Source organism: Tachyglossus aculeatus, chromosome 4 (genome assembly GCF_015852505.1).
Source record: "Tachyglossus aculeatus isolate mTacAcu1 chromosome 4, mTacAcu1.pri, whole genome shotgun sequence".
Lineage (NCBI taxonomy): Eukaryota > Metazoa > Chordata > Mammalia > Monotremata > Tachyglossidae > Tachyglossus > Tachyglossus aculeatus.
In genome coordinates, this window is record NC_052069.1 from 121,488,364 (window position 1) to 121,509,199 (window position 20,836).

Sequence of the window (20,836 nt, forward strand, 5' to 3'; positions counted from 1 at the left end):
TAATGTCTAGTCCTTCTGTGGCTATTGAAGATTCTACAACAGTGTTGTAGCAGCCAGTCATAATTCATAGGGTCTCCCTTGATGGGGTGCTCCTGATGGTAGAAAGCCTGCGGAAGGTTCCACAGAAGAAGCAGCTTTTGTTTCAAGCCAGGTGATCAAACCAAAGTTGATTTTCTGGGTACCCTAGTTAACTTCCATCTAGTTGAGCAGTCTTGAAGGGGGCTTCCACTACCCCAGGCAGGCCTGGAAATTTTCCTCTGTGCTACTAAAGTGATTCCTATTTGCTTCCCCTATCCACCCATTTGGCTCTCCAGCAAGCCAGACATCAGACCTCAGATTTGGGGACCCTGACACCTCATCTGCTAATGACCTGTGGCCAGTGACCAAATTCACAAGGCCTTAAATAGAAACCCAGACTGCAATGCTGATATTCAGCCTGGGCTTTGTTCGGGTGTTTTGACACGGGTAGCTTAATTTTAATGATTCATGATCATCCTCTATCATATACCAGTAAATGTACTGTAAAATGTTTTGTAAAAGTAATGAAGTCTTAGTAATGTGAGCCCTCAGTACTTTGCTATTAAATCATTGCTGGGAAGTGAGGGCAGACTGGAGAGGGATGTAGGGGGGAAGGGAGAGAGCATTCATAAGAGAGCAGGAGCAAGAGGGAGAATCATCATCATGTTTGAAGATTAGTAAAGTGAGAATTAGTGAGGTTGTAGCTGTACTTAAACATTATCTAAAATGGTTTAATATTGTAAGTGGAAGAGCCAGGGAAATGAATAGCATGAACTACAATTTCCTAGACAAGCCAACTTGTGAAGCTTGGAATCTTCTTGAACCAAGGATCTTGCTATGCTCTGAAACAAAACACTGTACTCATTATACAGAAGAGAGATTACTGAAGTAGAATCCAGTTACTGAAGGCTGCTGAGATCTTACATAATAATAACAAAAACAGTAATAATCATGACAATAACCCCATTTATCATTTCCCTCCAATCCATAGAGCTATTCTACTTCATTCTATCCCTGAAGGGGAGACTGGGAGAAGCAGGTAAATATACCCATTTTACAGCAGGGAAAGTTGTGGCACAGAAAGATTAATTTGCCCTAGGTCATACAGAATTAGAACCAGGATTTCCAGGCCCTCCAGATGAATGCCTTCCCCTAATAGACTCCTCTGTCACTTTTTTAAATGCAGGAATTAACTATTCCTGAGGTCTTCTAGGGTTTCAGGAGACCCTAAAGGATAAGCCAAAGAAGTGTCAATCCCCTGAAGGTTGTTTAAAGTCTCAGGGCCTTTGTTTTAATCAATCAATCAAGTAATCATATTTTTGTGTTCTTATACTGTGCAGGACACTGTATTAAGCCCTTAGGAGAATACAGTAGAGCTTTAGGAAGCTACTAATGTTCCACACAGGTTTTAATGAGTGGTTATTTAAATGTAGATGGAAGCAACACTTCCCTTTAATCCTTTCTCTGAATGGTAACATTGCCAAGCAATTTTACAGATTATTATAGCACTGCAGAGTTCCTTCTGAGAAGGGCTGCATCTTGATAGACTGAAAAATATTATCTGATTAAAAGAATGTTTGCATTTTAGGATCTTCTACTATGAAAATCCCATAAAAATTTGCTGTGGTTATTCCTTGAGATCTGGGTGATTTGTCATTTGTTTGTGGGATTACCTACTCATCTCTGCTGAGCTCTGCTGGATATACTGGATTACAATCTTTGAACTTTTCATTTTAGTGTGAGCTGAAGACACTGAGTATATTTTGGCTGTTTATAGTAGGAAACAGAAACATCCCTGGTTTCTGAATCCAAACCTAATGGAATGATCAGATTGTTGGGAAATGAGTAGAGGTTGGAAAGGACATTTGCAAAAGACAGAAATATGCAAATGTGTCCTATGTCTCTTTCTGTTGGAAAGAAGAGAACATTCTACAAGAAATTTTGTCTGCCCCACTCTTTAGGATCGATTTTTTGTCTTGTTCAAGGGTCTCTTTCCTATTTGACCTTAGAGAAAGAATTTTGATGATGCATGTGCACCGATGCCTGTAGCAGTGATGATAATAATCAAAATTATTATTATTATGGCATTTAATAAATGCTTGCTATGCACCAAACGGTATGTTAAGGGCTGAGGTAGATACAAGATAGTTGGATCAGACACAGCCCATGCTGGGATGAAAAGCTATGTGGTAGAAAAAGAGGTATCTTATCTCCAGTTTACAGTTGAGACAACTGAAGCATAGAGAGCTTAAATTACTTACCCATGGTCTTAGAGTTGGGCCACTCATTCAGTTGGGTCCAGAACTCACATTGCTTAACCCTTAGGTTCTTTGCACTAGACCATGGTGCTTCTTAAACAGATAAATAAGAACTGCTTCTCAGAATCAGCAAAAAACTATTGGCTGACAAGTTTCAAGAAGATACAAGGTTATGCAGCATCCAGCCATCCTTAACACTGAACCTAGGTTCTCCATTGGTGACCCATGGCTGAATACTATCACTTACAGTATGCTACATAGGCAGCACAGTGCTCAGCACTACAGGTTAGCAAAGATATAGAAAATCAAAACAAGAAGGCAGACAGAGTGTGGTGCCAACATGACATCAAAGCTATAGACCAAATTGAAAATCTATAGAGCAATTTTTCAGTGCAAACTTCTTCCTAATGTGGAGAATTATACCTACCCATAGTGTAGCATCTGACTTCTAGAGCTATTGAAACTCCACTTATATGTACAATACGTAGCATCAAGAGGCAAGGCAGGATAAAAGACAATGAGGCTGGGCACTGTGTGAGGAGGACGTCTGTTTTATGGTGAGTTCAAGTGGAGGAACTATAAATAGAAGAACCCTTAAAAGGGACAATGAATAAAAGTTCAAATGAGTGGCAAAACAGCACACATTTGGGAGTGGGAAGTACAAGAGAGGTTGACCTGGTGTACAGCAGTTAGGAATAGGGTTACAATTAGAAATGGGAGCTCTGGAGAGTCACCAAAAGGAAGACAAGAAAATAATTCAAAGTATTGCAGGTAAAATGCAACAGTACAGAAGGGGCAATCCCTTTATGTTTTATTATTAACCATACATTGATTTAATCAGCTACAGTTTAACACATGGATAAAATCCCAATGGCAATTATATCTCCTTCATATATACATATACACACATATTGCACACATATATATCAGTCTTACTGTTTTTTTCTGTGCTCCAGATTAACTCTGTGCTCTGTACTCTTCTCTGTTCCCAGAGAAGCAGCATGGTGTAGTGGATAGAACATGGGCTTGGGAGTCAGAAGGTCATGGGTTCTAATCCCAGCGTTGCTACTTGTCTGTTGTGTGATCTTGGGCAAGTCACTTAACTGTTCTGTGCCTCAGTTATCTCATCTGTAAAATGGGAATGGAGGCGGTGAGCCCCACATGGGACAGGGACTCTTTCCAATCTGATTTGCTTGTATCCACCCCAACGTTTAGTAAAGTGCCTGGAACATAGTAAGCACTTAACAAACACCATAATTATTAATTATTATTAGCCCAGCTAGGTGGTAGAAGCATAGTTTGATACTAAAGCCTACGTAAAACAAAGAAATAATTGCAGAAAATTTTGCAAATTGACCCAGTCTTTGACTTAGCTATCCAGTTGGTAGCTCAAGAACTCTTGCTTTGCAAGAGAAGAGATGAAAAAAAAAAAAGGTTATTGTTCAAGGGACAAAAATCCTTTGTTGCAGGTCCTCATTGCTGTTACCTCTCCAGATGTGGCCATGCCTTTGTTCTGTTGAGCTCTTTAGAACATCAGCACATACCTGAGCCCCGTTGGAGGATACATTTGGAATTTTTCAGGTATAAGGGGAAGCTCTGAGGCCACTGACAGTCGTAATTAATAACAGACCTTCTCAGTGGAGTTCAGAGCAGTCTACAGACACTGTCTAATTCAACAGCATCACACCCATTGAAACAGAAAAGGGGCAGCTCTTATCTCCATCCTGCAGATACAAAAACTGGACCCCAGAGAGATAGAGTAACTCTCCCAAAGCCGCCCATTGTGCTGGTGACAGAATTGGGATTAGATCCCAGGTTCCATCCCTCTGTCCCCTCAGTTGGACTCTGTAGAGCTATTTAATAATAGAATGGATTCCGGGGCTACCCAAGTCCCTGTGTGCTTACACTGCTCCTCAGCACCACTCACTATTCATTCATCTGTGGCCAAGTCTCACTCCTTACCTGGAAGACACAGATGGTAGTTTGAGTTATTCAAGTGTACCTAGGATGGCAGTCAGAAAGGGATTTGTGTTTCTTGCTAACTCACAGATCAGTAAGTTTTGGGTCTCTTCGGGTCTTTGATAAAATGTCAGAGATTTCTGGAAGCCCCAGGATGCCTGCCTTTACCAGCAAGAGGAAAATGAAAGATTAGAGATCAGACTGCTGTGTGAAAAGACTGTTGGAGTTTGTCAGCAGGGCATGACCTGGAAAAAAAAAAGGCTGTGTTGGACCGGCAGACCTGCTATAAGCCACCCCATTAGTGAACCCTGATCAGTCTGCACCATTGACCACTGTGACCTTTTGTGGGTAAGCACTGAAAGTGAATACTGGACTCCAGTTCGAACCTGTCTCTGTTAATAAGGATCTCAGACTTTCAACTCCAGTTGTGTCTCTCTTCCTTCCCCTATCTCCTGTTCCTTCTTTCCTCTTCCTCTCTTCCTTCCTCTTCTTATTCCCCCTTTCTTGTCCTGCCTCTGTCATTTATTTCTGCAGGGTAGATGTATGACTCTTCCACCTGTATGTGGATGACTACTAAATCTACCTTATTTGTCCGATCCTCTCTCTTACTCTTCTCTTGTTATAATAAGTTGGGCCTTGGCATTTCTTCGTAATTGTAAATAATTTGTCTGTGCCTGGTGTCTCCATTACATTTCCAAGGGCAGGGATCATGCCTTTTACCTCTATTGTTCAGGAGATCAATAAATATGATTAGCTGATTGATAAATAAATGGCATGAGGGAAAATTCAAAGGCAGAGTGGTACTCACCTTTCAATGGGTAACATCAACATTTCTGCTATGTAACCTGCTCACCTGCCTCCTCACTCATACTCCTCTCGCCTGTAATTCTATATTACTGCCTCACAGAGACCTCCGCTCTCTCGACCCCATCCATCTTTCTGAGAGCCTTACACCCCAGCTCATCTCCCTTTCCTCTCTACCCAATCTTGATGATCAGATCACTGCTCTCAACTCTACCCTTTCTACTCAGCTCAACTCCCTCGCTCCCCTTTCCCTTCACCGCTCTCGTACCACTAACCCACAGCCCTGGATCACTGCCACTGTCTGCCTCCTTCGCTCTTATGCTCGAGCTGCTGAACGCTGCTGGTGAAAGTCTAAACACCAAGCCAACCTTGTTCACTTCGAGTTTATCCTTTCCTGCCTTAACTCTGCCCTCCCCTCTGCCAGACAAAACTATTTCTCCTCCTTTATTGACACCCATGCCTATCATCCCTGTCAGCTCTTCCGTACATTTAACTCCCTTCTCTGGCCCCCTGTTCCTCCCCCTCCTCCTTCCCTCACCCCCAACGGTCTGGCCTCCTACTTCATGAGTAAAATTAACTCCATCAGGTCTGAGCTCCCCCAAGTCACTTCTCCCCCTTCTCCGACCCCCCACCTCTCAACCCTCTCTGCTACTCTCCCATCCTTCCCAGCAGTATACTCAGATGAGATCTCCTCACTCCTCTCAAGTGCTACTCTGGCCACCTGTGCTTCTGACCCCATTCCCTCTCATCTTATGAAGTCCCTCGCCCCGTCCCTCCTCCCCTCCTTAACTTCCATCTTCAACCACTCACTCTCCACTTGTTCCTTCCCCTCTGCCTTCACACATGCCCACGTCTCCCCCATCCTAAAAAACCCTCTCTTGACCCCACCTCGCCTTCTAGTTATTGCCCTATCTCCCTCCTACCATTCCTTTCCAAACTCCTTGAACAAGTCGTCTACACCTGCTGCCTCGAATTCCTCAATGCTAACTCTCTCCTCAACCCCCTCCAATCTGGCTTCCATCCCCTACATTCCACCGAAACTGCCCTCTCAAAGGTCACCAATGACCTCCTGCTTGCCAAATCCAATGGCTCCTACTCTATCCTAATCCTCCTCGACCTCTCAGCTGCCTTCGACACTGTGGACCACCCCTTCTCCTCAACAAGCTATCCACCCTTGGCTTCACAGACTCTGTCCTCTCCTGGTTCTCCTCTTATCTCTCCGGCCATTCATTCTCAGTCTCTTTTGCGGGCTCCTCCTCCCACTCCCATCCCCTTACTGTAGGGGTTCCTCAAGGGTCAGTTCTTGGTCCCCTTCTGTTCTCTATCTACACTCACTCCCTTGGTGAAATCATTCGCTCCCTCAGCTTCAACTATCATCTCTGTGCTGATGACACCCAAATCTACATCTCTACCCCTGCTCTCTCTCCCTCCCTTCAGGCTCGTGTCTCCTCCTGCCTTCAAGACATCTCCATCTGGATGTCTGCCTGCCATATAAAACTCAGTATGTCCAAGACTGAACTCCTTAACTTCCCTCCCAAACCCTGCCCTCTCCCTGACTTTCCCATCACTGTTGACGGCACTACCATCCTTCCTTTTTCACATGCCCGCAGCCTTGGTGTCTTCCTCAACTTCGCTCTCTCGTTCACCCCTCACATCCAATCCGTCACCAAAACCTGCTGGTCTCACCTCCGCAACATTGCCAAGATCCGCCCTTTCCTCTCCATCCAAACTGCTACCCTGCTGGTTCAATCTCTCATCCTATCCTGACTGGATTACTGCATCAGCCTCCTCTCTGATTTCCCATCCTCCTGTCTCTCCCCACTTCAATCTATACTTCATGCTGCTGCCTGGATCATCTTTGTGCAGAAACCCTCTGGGCAGGTTACTCCCCTCCTCAAAACTCTCCAGTGGTTACCAATCAACCCACGCATCAGGCAAAAACTCCTCACTCTCGGCTTCAAGGCTCTCCATCACCTCGCCCCTCCTACCTCACCTCCCTTCTTTCCTTCTACAGCCCAGCCCACACCCTCCGCTCCTCTGCCACTAACCTCCTCACTGTGCCTCGTTCTTGCCTGTCATTCATTCATTCATTCAATCGTATTTATTGAGCGTTTACTGTGTGCATAGCACTGTACTAAGCACTTGGGAAGTACAGGTTGGCAACATATAGAGACGGTCCCTAACCAACAGCAGGCTCACAGTCTAGAAGGGGGAGACAGACAACAAAACAAAACATATTAACAAAATAAAATAAATAGAATAAATAAAATAAATAAATATATAGAGTAATAAATACATACAAACATATATACATATATACAGGTATATACATATATACCGCCGTCGACCCCCGGCCCACGTCCTCCCCCTGGCCTGGAATGCCCTCCCTCTGCACATCTGCCAATCTAGCTCTCTTCCTCCCTTCAGAGCCCTACTGAGAGCTCCCCTCCTCCAGGAGGCCTCCCCAGACTAAGCCCCTTCTTCCTCTCCCCCTCCTCCCCCTCCCCATCCCCCCGCCCTACCTCCTTCCCCTCCCCACAGCACCTGTATATATGTTTGTACAGATTTATTACTCTGTTTATTTTACTTGTACATATTTCCTATTCTCTTTATTTTATTTTGTTAATATGTTTTGTTTTGTTGTCTGTCTCCCCTTTCTAGACTGTGAGCCCGCTGTTGGGTAGGGACCATCTCTATATGTTGCCAACTTGTACTTCCCAAGCGCTTAGTACAGTGCTCTGCACACAGTAAGCACTCAATAAATACAATTGAATGAAAGAATGAATGTAGCAAAGGGCATATTTATCCTTCCTTCCATATGTGAGGCGAGGAATGGAGGCTGAACTGGCTGTCCTGTGGCGAGTTACTCCACAGCATAGGAAGTTGCCAAATACAGACACATTTTCTTCTCTACAAGGTTCTGATCTCTAATCTAATTTTTACTTATTCCTCCATAACCCCTCAAACATATATGTATAAAGATACTTGGAACATGGAACTCTGCTAGAGAAAGTTACATGCATTGCTACAAATTGATATTCTCTGTGGGCAAATTGTCAAGTATTTATAAGGCTCCTCAAGGGTGTTTGACCCTCAGAGTTTGTATTCATGCTAGTGATTAGGCAGTCCCTCCCTTTAAGTTACTGGCAATCTAATAGGAGAGATTGGACTGTCAAACAGAGTCCTTATAAATGCAGTCTGAAGTGACACTCTGGTGCTCAGTTTCTGGCACTTATGATGTATTATGGGCAAGAGGCAGAAACATACCTTTTTAGTTAGGGGAATGATAATCATCATAAGCTTGTTAGGAAAGAGTATGTCTGCTAATTCTGTTGTATTGTACTCTCCCAAATGCTTAGGACAGTGCTCTCTTCATAGTAAGCATTCAGTAAGTACCAGTGATTTATTATTGATTGATTATTATCATTATTATTAGTAGTAGTAACAGTAGAAGTAGTTGGATGATTATTGTGGTATTTGTTAAGCACATATTATGTTCCAAGCACTGTGATAAGTGCTGCCATAGATCCAATCAAATTAGGCACAGTTCCTGTTCACATGGGGCTCACAGTCTAAAGGGAATAGAGAACAGGTGCTTAATCCCCATTTTGCAGATGAGGAAATTTAGGTATGGGAAAGTTAAGTGATTTGCTATAAATCACATTGCAGGAAAGTGGTATAGCCAGGATTAGAGCCCAAGTCTTCTGACTTCCAGTCCTCTGCTCTTTTGGACTGTTAAAGATCCAGAAGTGTTAGAGGATCTGGGACTAATGTGTAATTCAGAGACAGTGGAAAATATTCCATCCAGGAATCATGCGCCCTGTCCTCTTCCCATCCCCTGACCCCATACCTGGAACCCAGGCTTCTTCTTTCCAGAGATGCTCAGGTGCCTGATCCCCTCATCAACCCTCTCCTTCTTTTCCTTCTCTTCCCAACCCCACAGAGCTGTGCAATGAAGGCATTGTAGGTTGCAATGCAATGAAGATGCATTTTCACCATTTATTGTTATCCTCAACTCATTCATCATAGTGTTCCTACTGCAAAACCTCCTGGAAAGACTGAAAATATTGCAGGCTGTTGGCCTGGGAATGGTTTTCCTGAAGGGAAGGGAGGGAAAAGTAATTTTCTTTTTCTTTCAGAAGCTCTGCTTCCTGGTTCAGGGTGGCAATGGGCTGATAAGCCTACTTGTGACAAGGACAATGAGAAAGGGGAGAAGCAAAAGAGCAGAAGATGGTTCAAGAGCCAAGCTGCTGGGGTTTAGCATAGTTGGTAAAAATGAGAGAGAGAGAGGGAATGTGTTTCAGGAGAAAGGTGTGAGAGAAAAAATAAGCATGTTCACTACGCTTCCATCTTAAGAATGTAACAGAAATACCAGAGAAGATCTGATGGCTAGTAATGGAGGTAAAATGGAAGGTAGTTATCAAAGCAGTGTCCCTTTTACCTGAATAAGAGATGTGAACTTAGCAAAGCTCAAATTGCTCCTCACCCCCCTGGGGCTCAGTTGCTCCCTTCCCCTTTCCCCCCACTTCCCTCAGAGATAAACTCCAGACAGCTGATTATAGGCAGGAAACATATCTGCTAATTCTGTTGCATTCTACTCTCCCAAATGTTTAGTATAGTGCTTTGAATACAGTAAGCACTCAATAAATATGATTGATTGATGGATTGATGCTACAAATAACACCACCAGGCTTTACAGAAAAAGCCTGAGCATCAGAGACTTGGGTGTCCAAATAGCCCATATGCTGATCCAGGCTTTAGAGATCCCTCACCCCTCCTACATTTCTTATCATGCAACTCTGCAATTTCAGGGAAATCATCTTCCTGACACCCTTCCCTCCTAGTAATTTATGGAAAATTGTGCGTAGTTGGCTCGGTGTGGTGCTTGCTGGGAAAGGAGTTCTTAGGTCAGGGGTGAAGGGGCTGGGATCACTCTACTGCCGGGATGTGTGGTGCTCGCTGGAGGTGGACACTTTAATGCCTCCTATCTCCATCCTGGGTCAGTGGTGTCTCCCTGCCCTCCCTATTTGACATGCGGGAGAACAGTTGACATCAATTAGCCCCTCATTCCAGGGATTAGGGGCTCTGATCTCAGACAGCCCCAATCTCTGACCTGATTCTTCTTTAGCATTTCATCTTCTGATTTTTCCTAAATTCCAGAATGTGCTGATGAATAGGAATGAGGGGAAGTCGGTAGAGTGCTGGAAGTGAGGCTGACAACTCTAGCCTTCACCTGGAGGGGGTGACTGCTTAGAATAAGGGAAGATCAGTACCTCCAGGGCAGGTGATTATAGTATTTGTTAAGAGCTCATTATGTATCAGGCACTGTACTATGTGCCAAGTGCTGGAATACATACAAGATAATCAGGTCAAACACAGTGCCTGTGTCACATGGGGCTCACAATGTAAGATTGAAAGGTTGTTGATGTTCCCTCACAAGACTGTAAGCATCCTGAAGGGCAGAGATCACATCTACTAACTCTGTTGTTCTCAAGGACCTAGTACAGTGCTCTGCACACAGAAGGTGCTTGCCAAATATGACTGATTGATTGAAATATGACCTTACAATGAGCTGACAGTATTTACCTGCAGAAATTCCAATATCACTTCTGCTTAAGGTCACAGGTTTGAATCTGTGACCCTTCCACCAAAGTAAAACTCATGGAGTGTGGCTCAGCAAAAGTGGAAACTGAGAGAAAAATCCATCAGAGCTACTTTGGTCATTTGAATTCTCTGTGAGCTTTCCCTGTTTCCCAGAGGCATCAGTTCTCACCCCTCTGGAGTGTTTTATGCCCTTTATATTTGCTGCTGGCTTTACACTATTGCTGCTAACCATTCTTCACAAAGCCTATTTCACCCTAGTTATGGAAAGATTAAACACCACTGGATTCCTGTGGACAGTTCTCTGGACACCCCCTTTCTCTGCCTCTCACCTTCTCATACTTTGCCTATTGATTTATCTCCTTTCTCTCCTATCAACCCATTTTTTTCCCCATATTCCCCATTCCCCATTCTGACCTTGGCTTCACAGACTCTGTCCTCTCCTGGTTCTCCTCTTATCTCTCCGGTCGTTCTTTCTCAGTCTCTTTTGCAGGCTCCTCCTCCCCCTCCCATCCTCTTACTGTGGGGGTTCCCCAAGGTTCAGTGCTTGGTCCCCTTCTGTTCTCAATCTACACTCACTCCCTTGGTGACCTCATTCGCTCCCACGGCTTCAACTATCATCTCTACGCTGATGACACCCAGATCTACATCTCTGCCCCTGCTCTCTCCCCCTCCCTCCAGGCTCGCATCTCCTCCTGCCTTCAGGACATCTCCATCTGGATGTCCGCCCGCCACCTAAAGCTCAACATGTCGAAGACTGAGCTCCTTGTCTTCCCTCCCAAACCTTGTCCTCTCCCTGACTTTCCCATCTCTGTTGACGGCACTACCATCCTTCCCGTCTCACAAGCCCGCAACCTTGGTGTCATCCTCGACTCCGCTCTCTCATTCACCCCTCACATCCAAGCCGTCACCAAAACCTGCCGGTCTCAGCTCCGCAACATTGCCAAGATCCGCCCTTTCCTCTCCATCCAAACTGCTACCCTGCTCATTCAAGCTCTCATCCTATCCCGTCTGGACTACTGCACCAGCCTTCTCTCTGATCTCCCATCCTCGTGTCTCTCTCCACTTCAGTCCATACTTCATGCTGCTGCCCGGATTATCTTTGTCCAGAAACGCTTTGGGCATATTACTCCCCTCCTCAAAAATCTCCAGTGGCTACCAATCAATCTGCGCATCAGGCAGAAACTCCTCACCCTGGGCTTCAAGGCTCTCCATCACTTCGCCCCCTCCTACCTCACCTCCCTTATCTCCTTCTACTGCCCAGCCCGCAACCTCCGCTCCTCCACCGCTAATCTCCTCACTGTGCCTCGTTCTCGCCTGTCCCGCCGTCGACCCCCGGCCCACGTCATCCCCCGGGCCTGGAATGCCCTCCCTCTGCCCCTCCGCCAAGCTAGCTCTCTTCCTCCCTTCAAGGCCCTGCTGAGAGCTCACCTCCTCCAGGAGGCCTTCCCAGACTGAGCCCCTTCCTTCCTCTCCCCCTCGTCCCCCTCTCCATCCCCCCATCTTACCTCCTTCCCTTCCCCACAGCACCTGTATATATGTATATATGGTTGTAGATATTTATTACTCTATCTATTTATTTATTTATTTATTTAACTTGTACATTTCTATCCTATTCATTTTATTTTGTTGGTATGTTTGGTTCTGTTCTCTGTCTCCCCCTTTTAGACTGTGAGCCCACTGTTGGGTAGGGACTGTCTCTATGTGTTGTCAATTTGTACTTCCCAAGTGCTTAGTACAGTGCTCTGCACATAGTAAGTGCTCAATAAATATGATTGATTGATTGATTGATTGATTGATTACCACCCACAATGTTCTGCCCACCTGACTCCTACTTCAGTGTCATTGCCTATGTCTGCCCAAAGCACACACAATAGCAATTTGTGAAGGTCTAGTTGATTCTACTTGCATATTACCATATTACATTACCGGTGTTTGATTCTGCTGCCTGCTATCATTGATAGAGTACTTAGTATTACTTCATTTTGTTGCAATTTAATAATAATAATAATTATAATAGTGGTATTAAGCACTTACTATGTTCCAGGCACTCTACTAAGCACTGGGATAGATACAAACAAAGCAGGTTGGACACAGACCCTATCCCGCAGGGGGCTCACCGTCTTAATCCTCTTTTTACAGATGAGGTAAATGAGGTACAGAGAAGTGAAGTGACTTGCCCAAGGCCACAAGGCAGACAAGTGACAGAGTAGGATTAAAACTCATGACCTTCTGACTCCCTGGCCTGTGAGGAGAGAGCAGAAAAGTTTATATTGAGGCAGTGCAGACAGGGGATCTTCACCCCCTCCCCGGCCCTCACCACCCGAGAATGCATCACTGTGCACAACTCCTGATTGATCAGGCAATAGATAGAAAAAGCAGGTGCTGCCAAGGGATACAGCTTCTGTGTTCTCTGCCTTCACTCCATGCCACCATGGCCATATGTATGGGAATGATCTTTAGGCAGGGGGACAGGGATATTGTGTCCCCAACAGTTCTGACAATCAAATGGATGTGATGAAAGCACAGCTACCAGGATAGGGATAAAGATCTAAGACCCATATCCTGTCTGGCCAGGATGGTCTACATAAGCATTAGGTTGATACCTAACATTAGATTGTCCTTGTACTGACCTAGACTCCCAATATCATTTCCTTCATGAGCATTATTTTCTAGAAATACGCTTGGTTCCCACAGAAGTGGTTCAGTATCAGACTTCCAACACCCAATTCATATCCCCATGATCCCAGCTGTCTCTCCAGCCCTCCTCTTGCTTATTAATAATGATAACAATAATAATGATAATTGTGGTATTTGTTAAGCGCTTACTCTGTGACAAGCACTGTTCTAAGTGCTGGTGTAGATACCGGTAGTCAGGTCATTTCTGGCCCCTGTACCATGTGGGGCTCACAGTCTGAATCCTCATTTTACAGATGAGGTAACAGAGGCCCAGAGAAATTGGGCAAGAGACTTATCCAGGGTCACATAGCTGACATTTGGCCTCTGCCTGCAAGCTGGGTGTGCTGTGGTGAAGGGTCAGTCCATGCCTTATGGGGAAATGAATAGGCTTGGCATGGATGCTGCCCATTCTTTGATGGGACTTGGTGACCCTATACCTTGAGCTTGGTGGGAATGGACCATGAATGGGGATTGGAACACTTTGACCTGAGTTGGAAGACACTGGAAGCAAACACCAAACCTATCCCCAGAGACCGCCATTTTCCTTCTGAAGATTGAGAGTTTGGGAGAGGCTGAGAGCAATCTTGAAGATGGGTCACCCAGGGCTCTGCACTGTAGTTTGGCATTATATGTGACTAACTCCTGCTTATGCTGCAATTCAAGTGGATTCTGGAAGCTCTCTTCCCCATGGTCTTCATGGAGGGTCCAATCAGCACTGGCTCTGCCCCCAGGGTTCTCCCCAATGGTTCTGGGGCACCAGAGCAGGCGACAGCATAAATTAAGCCCTGCTAGTGGGGTGCAGTGGGTTTTTAGGGAAGCCAAGTATTAGTTGGAGTTATGAAAAGTAGAGATAATCAGCATCTCTCTTCTTGCTCAGGCTGCTGCAGGTAGGAGGCAAAGCAGGTTTGAGGCAGGTATTCAAGCAAGACTTGAGTTTTATTGCTCAGGTGGGGCTCTGATATCATGCCAGAAACCAAAAGAGCGTTGAAAGGATTGGAAAGCTACCCTGTGCTCGTCTAGCATGACATGAGATTAAGAAACATTACAATGTATAGGCATTTTGTTGTTCAAAACTATTACCAGTATTCCAGATTTCTGGTTGATCATGGTTCTACAGTGCTTGCATACTCTAACTGTATATCTCAGAGCCCTGGGATGACTCCCCAGTCAGCCCTCATGAGGGTCTTCTCCCACATAGCAGCAATGATGCGTGGGACTTATCTTTACCTGAGCATCAGTAAATAAGGAAAAGCAGGCCACTCACACTAAAATTGGCCTCCACAGGATTCTCTGCATTGTGTGATACCAGAGGGCATAGAGGATGAGAAGCTTTGCCACTTTGGATGGTCCAGTCTTTAAACAGTAGCTTCCTGTACTGAACCCATAAGGCTTTGGTGCTGGGGCCCATCACCAGAGATGAAGCTCGGTGTAATGGAAAGAGCACAGGACTGGGTGTCAAGAAACCTGGGTTCCAATCCAGACTCTGCCACTTAGCTGTGGCTTGACCTTGATCTTAACTTCGCTGTGTTTCAGTATCCTCATCTGTAAAATGGGGATTCAGTACCAGTTCTCCCTCCCCACTTAGACTGTGAACTCCATGTGGGACAGGGATCATGTATGATCTGATTGTAATATATCTACCCCAGCATTTAGTACAGTGCTAGGCATGTATTTAGCACTTAACAAATAGCACAATTATCATTATTATCATTGTTATTAACGCACCATCCCAAGTCCAGTCCGGGGAAAGATCAGTTTAGAGGGCTAAACTACTGTCTCTGCCAATTGTCAGCTGTGTGACTTTGGGCAAGTCATTTAACTTCTCTGTGCCTCAGTTACCTCATCTGTAAAATGGGGATTAAGACTGTGAGCCTCCTGTGGGACAACCTGATCACCTTGTAACCTCCCCAACGCTTAGAACAGTGCTTTGCACCTAGTAAGCACTTAATAAATGCCATCATCATTATTATTATTACCGTGGGCGCAGTGAGTTCTGCTCCTTAAGCCTCAGCTCCTCCCCAGGCCCCTCTTTCCAAAACTTTAAAAATGCCAGGGTGAACAGGCCACCCACCCCAACCCTATCACAGTGCAGAGAACACAGGCTTTGGACTCTTTCTCACAGAGAAGGGGGGAGCTCAGAAATTGAGCTCCCTTCAAATTGGTGACCTCGGTCAGCTGCAACTGTCAAAACAGGTTGCAGGAAAGGAATCTAAGAGGGATGAAGGGATGCTGATCACAGGGAAAGGGATCCGAGGGCTATGAAGGGATTCTAATCATAGGGAAAAGGAGATCCAAGAGGGATAGGCAATGCTGATCACAGGGAAAGGGTCATTTGAAATGGTCCTGGAATTACAGCAGCAGCAATCATCGGGTGGGAGAAAGGAAAGTGAACAACAAGCAGGGTCCTTCACCAGAAATAAGCAGTACCTCAGGACAAAGGAAGTGAGATTGAACTTGCAAGGGAGATGGAGCTTGGTGGAGGAACAAGGCAGGCAGGCAAGGCATGGGGAGATTGAAGATGAAAGCAACATGGGGTAATACAATTGCTCAGCACTCAGGTGACTCCTCTGGAGGACCAGTCAAGTTCTCAGAGCACTGTGAGAAGCAGAAAGATGAGAAGCAGCATGACCTAGTAGAAAGAGAACAGGCCTGGGAGTCAGAAGGACCTGGGTTCTAATTCTGACTCTGCCATTTGTTTGCTATGTGACCCTTGGCAAGTCACTCAATTTCTCTGTGTCTCAGTGTCCTCAACTGTAAAATGGGAATACTTGTTCTCCTCGCTACTTAGACTGTGAGCTGCATGTGGGACAGAGACTGTGTCTGACCTAATTAACTTGTACCTACCCCTAGAACATTGTTTGACACAAAGTAAATGCTTAACAAGTACCATAAAAGAAGTCTAGAGAAGCAGAACTGCAGGATTTACTCTGGAAACAGTCCTGGTCGCTTTTCCTCCACTCTGCTTCTGACATCCCTTCCCTCCTAGAGAAGGTCCCTGCTGGGCACTGGAAAAAAAAAGAAAGATTGACAAGTTCCTGGGAACTTGTCCTCAGGGTTGCTCCAGATCAGTTAAATGCTGTTTTCTGGGTGTTTGCAGGGAAGTTTAAGGTTACACTGGTCATACCTGGGGTTTCTGACAATAGTGTTGACAACACTATTCACACATAGCACTGTTTTCTTATTTGTAAATCAGGAGGCCTGGGTTCATAACCTAGCTCCACCTTTTGCCTGCTGTGTGACCCTAAACAAGTCACTAAATTTTTCCATGCCTTAGTTTCTTCGTTTGTAAAGTGGAGATTAAATTATGTGAAACCAATGTGAGTCAGGGACCCACACCAAAAAGAAACATTGTCTCTGCCACCTTTGTCTTTTACCTTGAAGATGTTCCACCCCTTTTTCCAGATCTGGGGAGTTAGTAACAGAGGAAGCCAAAGGTTATCTATGATACTGTGGAATTCTCCCATGAGAAGAAATATATCAGGCTTTTCATGTTCTTTCTGTCCTGGAAATGTGACTCCAGCACAGGCATCAGAGGGCAGGAGGGATTAGCCAGGGGTTAATGCCAGGGGCAGCTGTGGTTCTGAGCCCTACAAGAATGAAACGCACTGTTGCAAATCTCAGCCTGAAAGCTCAGCTAGTGGGATTGGAGCATGGAATCAATAAAGCCAATATTTCTGGAATTGATGACAGTCTCGCTGCAGACACCAAACTGCAAAGAGTGATTGCAGCAGAACCCAAAATAAACCAGGCATGGAGCGGGAGTGGATGGGGAAACATGACCATGCATTCATTCATTCATTCAATCGTATTTATTGAGCGCTTACTGTGTGCAGAGCACTGTACTAAGCGCTTGGGAAGTACAAGTTGGCAACATATAGAGACGGTCCCTACCCAACAGCAGGCTCACAGTCTAGATGAGGGAGACAGACAGCAAAACAAAACATATTAACAAAATAAAATAAATAGAATAAATATGTACAAATAAAATAAATACATAGAGTAATAAAAACATACAAACATATATACATATATACAGGTGGTGTGGAGAGGGGAAGGAGATAAGGCGGGGGGGGATGGGGGGGAAAGAGGGGGAGAGAAAGGAGGGGGCTTAGTCTGGGAAAGCCTCCTGGAGGAGGTGATCTCTCAGTAGGGCTCTGAAGGGAGGAAGAGAGCTAGCTTGGTGGATGTGCGGAGGGAGGGAGGGCATTCCAGGCCAGGGGGATGACGTGGGCTGGGGGTCGACAGCGGGACAGGCGAGAACGAGGCACGGTGAGGAGATTAGCGGCAGAGGAGCGGAGGGTGCAGGCTGGGCTGGGGAAGGAGAGAAGGGAGGTGAGGTAGGAGGGGGTGAGGTGATGGAGAGCCTTGAACCTGAGGGTGAGGAGTTTCTGCCTGATGCGTAGGTTGATTGGTAGCCCCTGAACATTTTTGAGGAGGGGAGTAACATGTCCAGAGCGTTTCTGGACAAAGACGATCTGGGCAGCGGTGTGAAGTATGGATTGAAGTGGGAAGAGACAGGAGGATGGGAGATCGGAGAGGAGGCTGATACAGTAATCCAGACGGGATAGAATGAGAGCTTGAACGAGCAGGGTAGCAGTTTGGATGGAGAGGAAAGGGCGGATCTTGGCAATGTTGCGGAGCTGAGACCGGCAGGTTTTGGTGACGCTTGGATGTGAGGGGTGAACGAGAGAGCGGAGTCGACGATGACACCAAGCTTGCGGGCTTGTGAGACGGGAAGGATGGTTGTGCCGTCAACAGAGATGGGAAAGTCAGGGAGAGGACAGGGTTTGGGAGGGAAGACAAGGAGTTCAGTCTTGGACATGTTAAGTTTTAGGTGGCGGGCAGACATCCAGATGGAGATGTCCTGAAGGCAGGAGGAGATGCGAGCCTGGAGAGAGGGGGAGAGAGCAGGGGCAGAGATGTAGATCTGGGAGAGGGCAGGGTTTGGGAGGGAAGACAAGGAGTTCAGTCCAGTCCAGACCAGTTGACTTGTATTAGCATGAGAGCTACATACAGTCACTCTGAACAGCACTCCAGCTTCCCACCTCCCTCCTGGAAAGTCTCCACCAGGGCCCGGGGTATTCCAGGCGTCTGAGCTGCTGTGCCCTGCTGTGGGACACCCCCTTAGCTCCCCAGAACCCGACTCTGCCAGCAGCACAAGCTGCCTCTCATTTGCAGAATACATATTGGTTATGTAATGCGTGTCAAGAATTAATGACCCACCCAATGGCAGGGAAAACTTGCATGCTAAGCATTCATAGGGGAAAAAATTCATTTCCTAATGAGGCTTCCAATCCATTGCAGAGTTTCTGCAATAGAGCTGGGGGAGAGGTATCCCGGCTAAATGGAGGTGGCAGTGCTGGGCTCAGTGGGGGCATCTGGTTCCCTGCTCAGATCAGAACAGCAGGCTCCCCCTCCCCAGGCCCTCCCACCCCCAACCCTTTGTCCTGTTCCCTTTCCTGAGGCAACCATTTTACTGCTCCTGCTATGAATCATGAGGCTTGTGGCTTCTGGCACATCATAAATCAGCTCTTTGGAGTCGTGGGGACAAATCCCAGGACTTTTAATCTTTAATATTAGACATGTTTAAGGCGGTGAATATTTCATGAAGGTGCTGTTGCATTTTAGCAGATCATTAACCAATGAGTTGTTTTCTCTCCTTTGGGTAGACAGACCGTTCTCATCACAGTCAGAAGGATCCAAACTTTCCTCCAGCTTTCCTTTCCTCCAACAACAAAGTTCCTACCTCATCCCTTGGGAATGCTTCAGGGCTTTTTTTTTAAGCCTAAACCCATTTGCACTAAAAAGCATATGATTATCCATCTGTCTGTCTCTACTGCCTCTCTTCCTGGAAGCTTTTAGTGTCATTGGGCAACAGTGACCTATCAGTCCCAGGAAGGAGAGTTTCTGGCAGAGGAAGGCAAAGGGAGAGGGGCGGGGAAGAGGGGGAAACACAGCACTATTCAAATTGAAACACAGGACTGCTGAGGCTCAACCACCACCTCCTGACCCACCCAACAATTATACTTATGTAGAAGGTTTAGTAAACGGCAAAAAGGAGAAAGACAAAGATCCTTGCTTTAGATCACACCCCACTGTACTGTGATCTACATTGCTGGTCACCCTGCCGATCTTCCCGAAGCCCGTGCCTGCTGTGTGATCTTGGATAAGTCACTTAACTCCCCTGTGACTCAGTTTTCTCATTGGTAAAATTGGGATTGAAAACTTGTTCTCATTCTTACTTAGGTTGTGAGTCCAATGTTGGTCAGGGACTGTGTCTGAACCAATTGTCTTAAATCTACAGTGTTTGGCACGTAGTAAGTGCTCAACAAATACTACAATTTGTTGTTGTTATTAGTACTGTTGCTATTATCATTACCCTGGTCTTTGTTTCTGTCCTGCTTTGGGCCTGCTGGGTGACAGAGACTCTGGTGGTGGCAGGGTTGCCTCCACAGACTCTAGAATATTGGGAAGGCTTTGTTGTGACTGGGCTGTGGGCAATCTGAACAGCAACCCCTTGAGGTCCATGCCAGTCCCTATTACCATCTGATCATGTTGCTTTCATTGTTTTACCTTTCTTTATGTGTCTGTTGCCAAACCCCTCCCCAACTTATTCTTGAATTGTCAGCGCCTTGCAGGCCAGAGACCTGTCTAATTCTCACCTGGGCATTGCTCTCTTCCCAGAGATGAATACTGTGATTTGCACATAATAAGCACATAATAAACACTATTACTACTATTCCTACTGTTACTACTTCACAAGGGGGTAATAATAGTAAAATATTAATATGGTATTTGTGAAGCACTTACTAAGTGCCAAGCACCCTACTAAGCTCTGGGGTAGATTCAAGATTATCAGGTTGGACACATTCTCCATCCTACGTGGGGCTCACAGTCTAAGTAGGAGAGAGGACAAGCATTGAATTCTCATTGAGGGAACTGATCTCAGGGAAGTAAAGTGACTTGCCCAAGGTCATACAATCAGGCAGATGACAGCACCTAGATTAGAGCCCCAGTCCTCTGATTTCCAGGACAAGGATCCAAGGAGAGATAACTGTGCTTGTTGACCCTCAGAGGAACACAGTGTTCTCCTGTGGCGGAAGTAGATGGGAGAAAGAGAGCCCTTTCTGCACCCAGCAGGGGCTGCTGGAGTAACATTGTCCCTGGTGACTCATTGCAAACTGCTGAATTCTCACCTGCACAGGTGTTTTGGGGGGCAGAGGGTGGACTTTCTCGGTGATTTCAATAGCTGTCCAGCTCCTTTTGCACAGGGACCAACCCACTCCCTCACGCACCTCAGGCGTGCTGAAGAACTGGAAGCCTGTGGCTAATCTCGAGTTATCCTGGCCCAGCATTGCTGGGCCTCCCCAGCTTCTGTTTTAGACAGGTCATCTAGGTCAGGATGGGTGGGTGGATAAAAGAGGCCAGAGAAGAAAAATGTCAAGAATGCCAATGTTCTGGCTAAAAACAGTAGCATTTCAACTCGAAAATGCTGAGTAGAGTGAGCAACTCCACAG

At 45.9% G+C, this 20,836-nt stretch overlaps 1 protein-coding gene across 4 annotated transcripts in view; it reads left to right on the forward strand.

The window, feature by feature from the left end:
* ASTN2 (astrotactin 2) overlaps window positions 1-20,836 on the forward strand; it is an 854,016-nt gene that overhangs the window by 348,227 nt on the left and 484,953 nt on the right. The gene's annotated exons all lie outside the window — the stretch shown is intronic.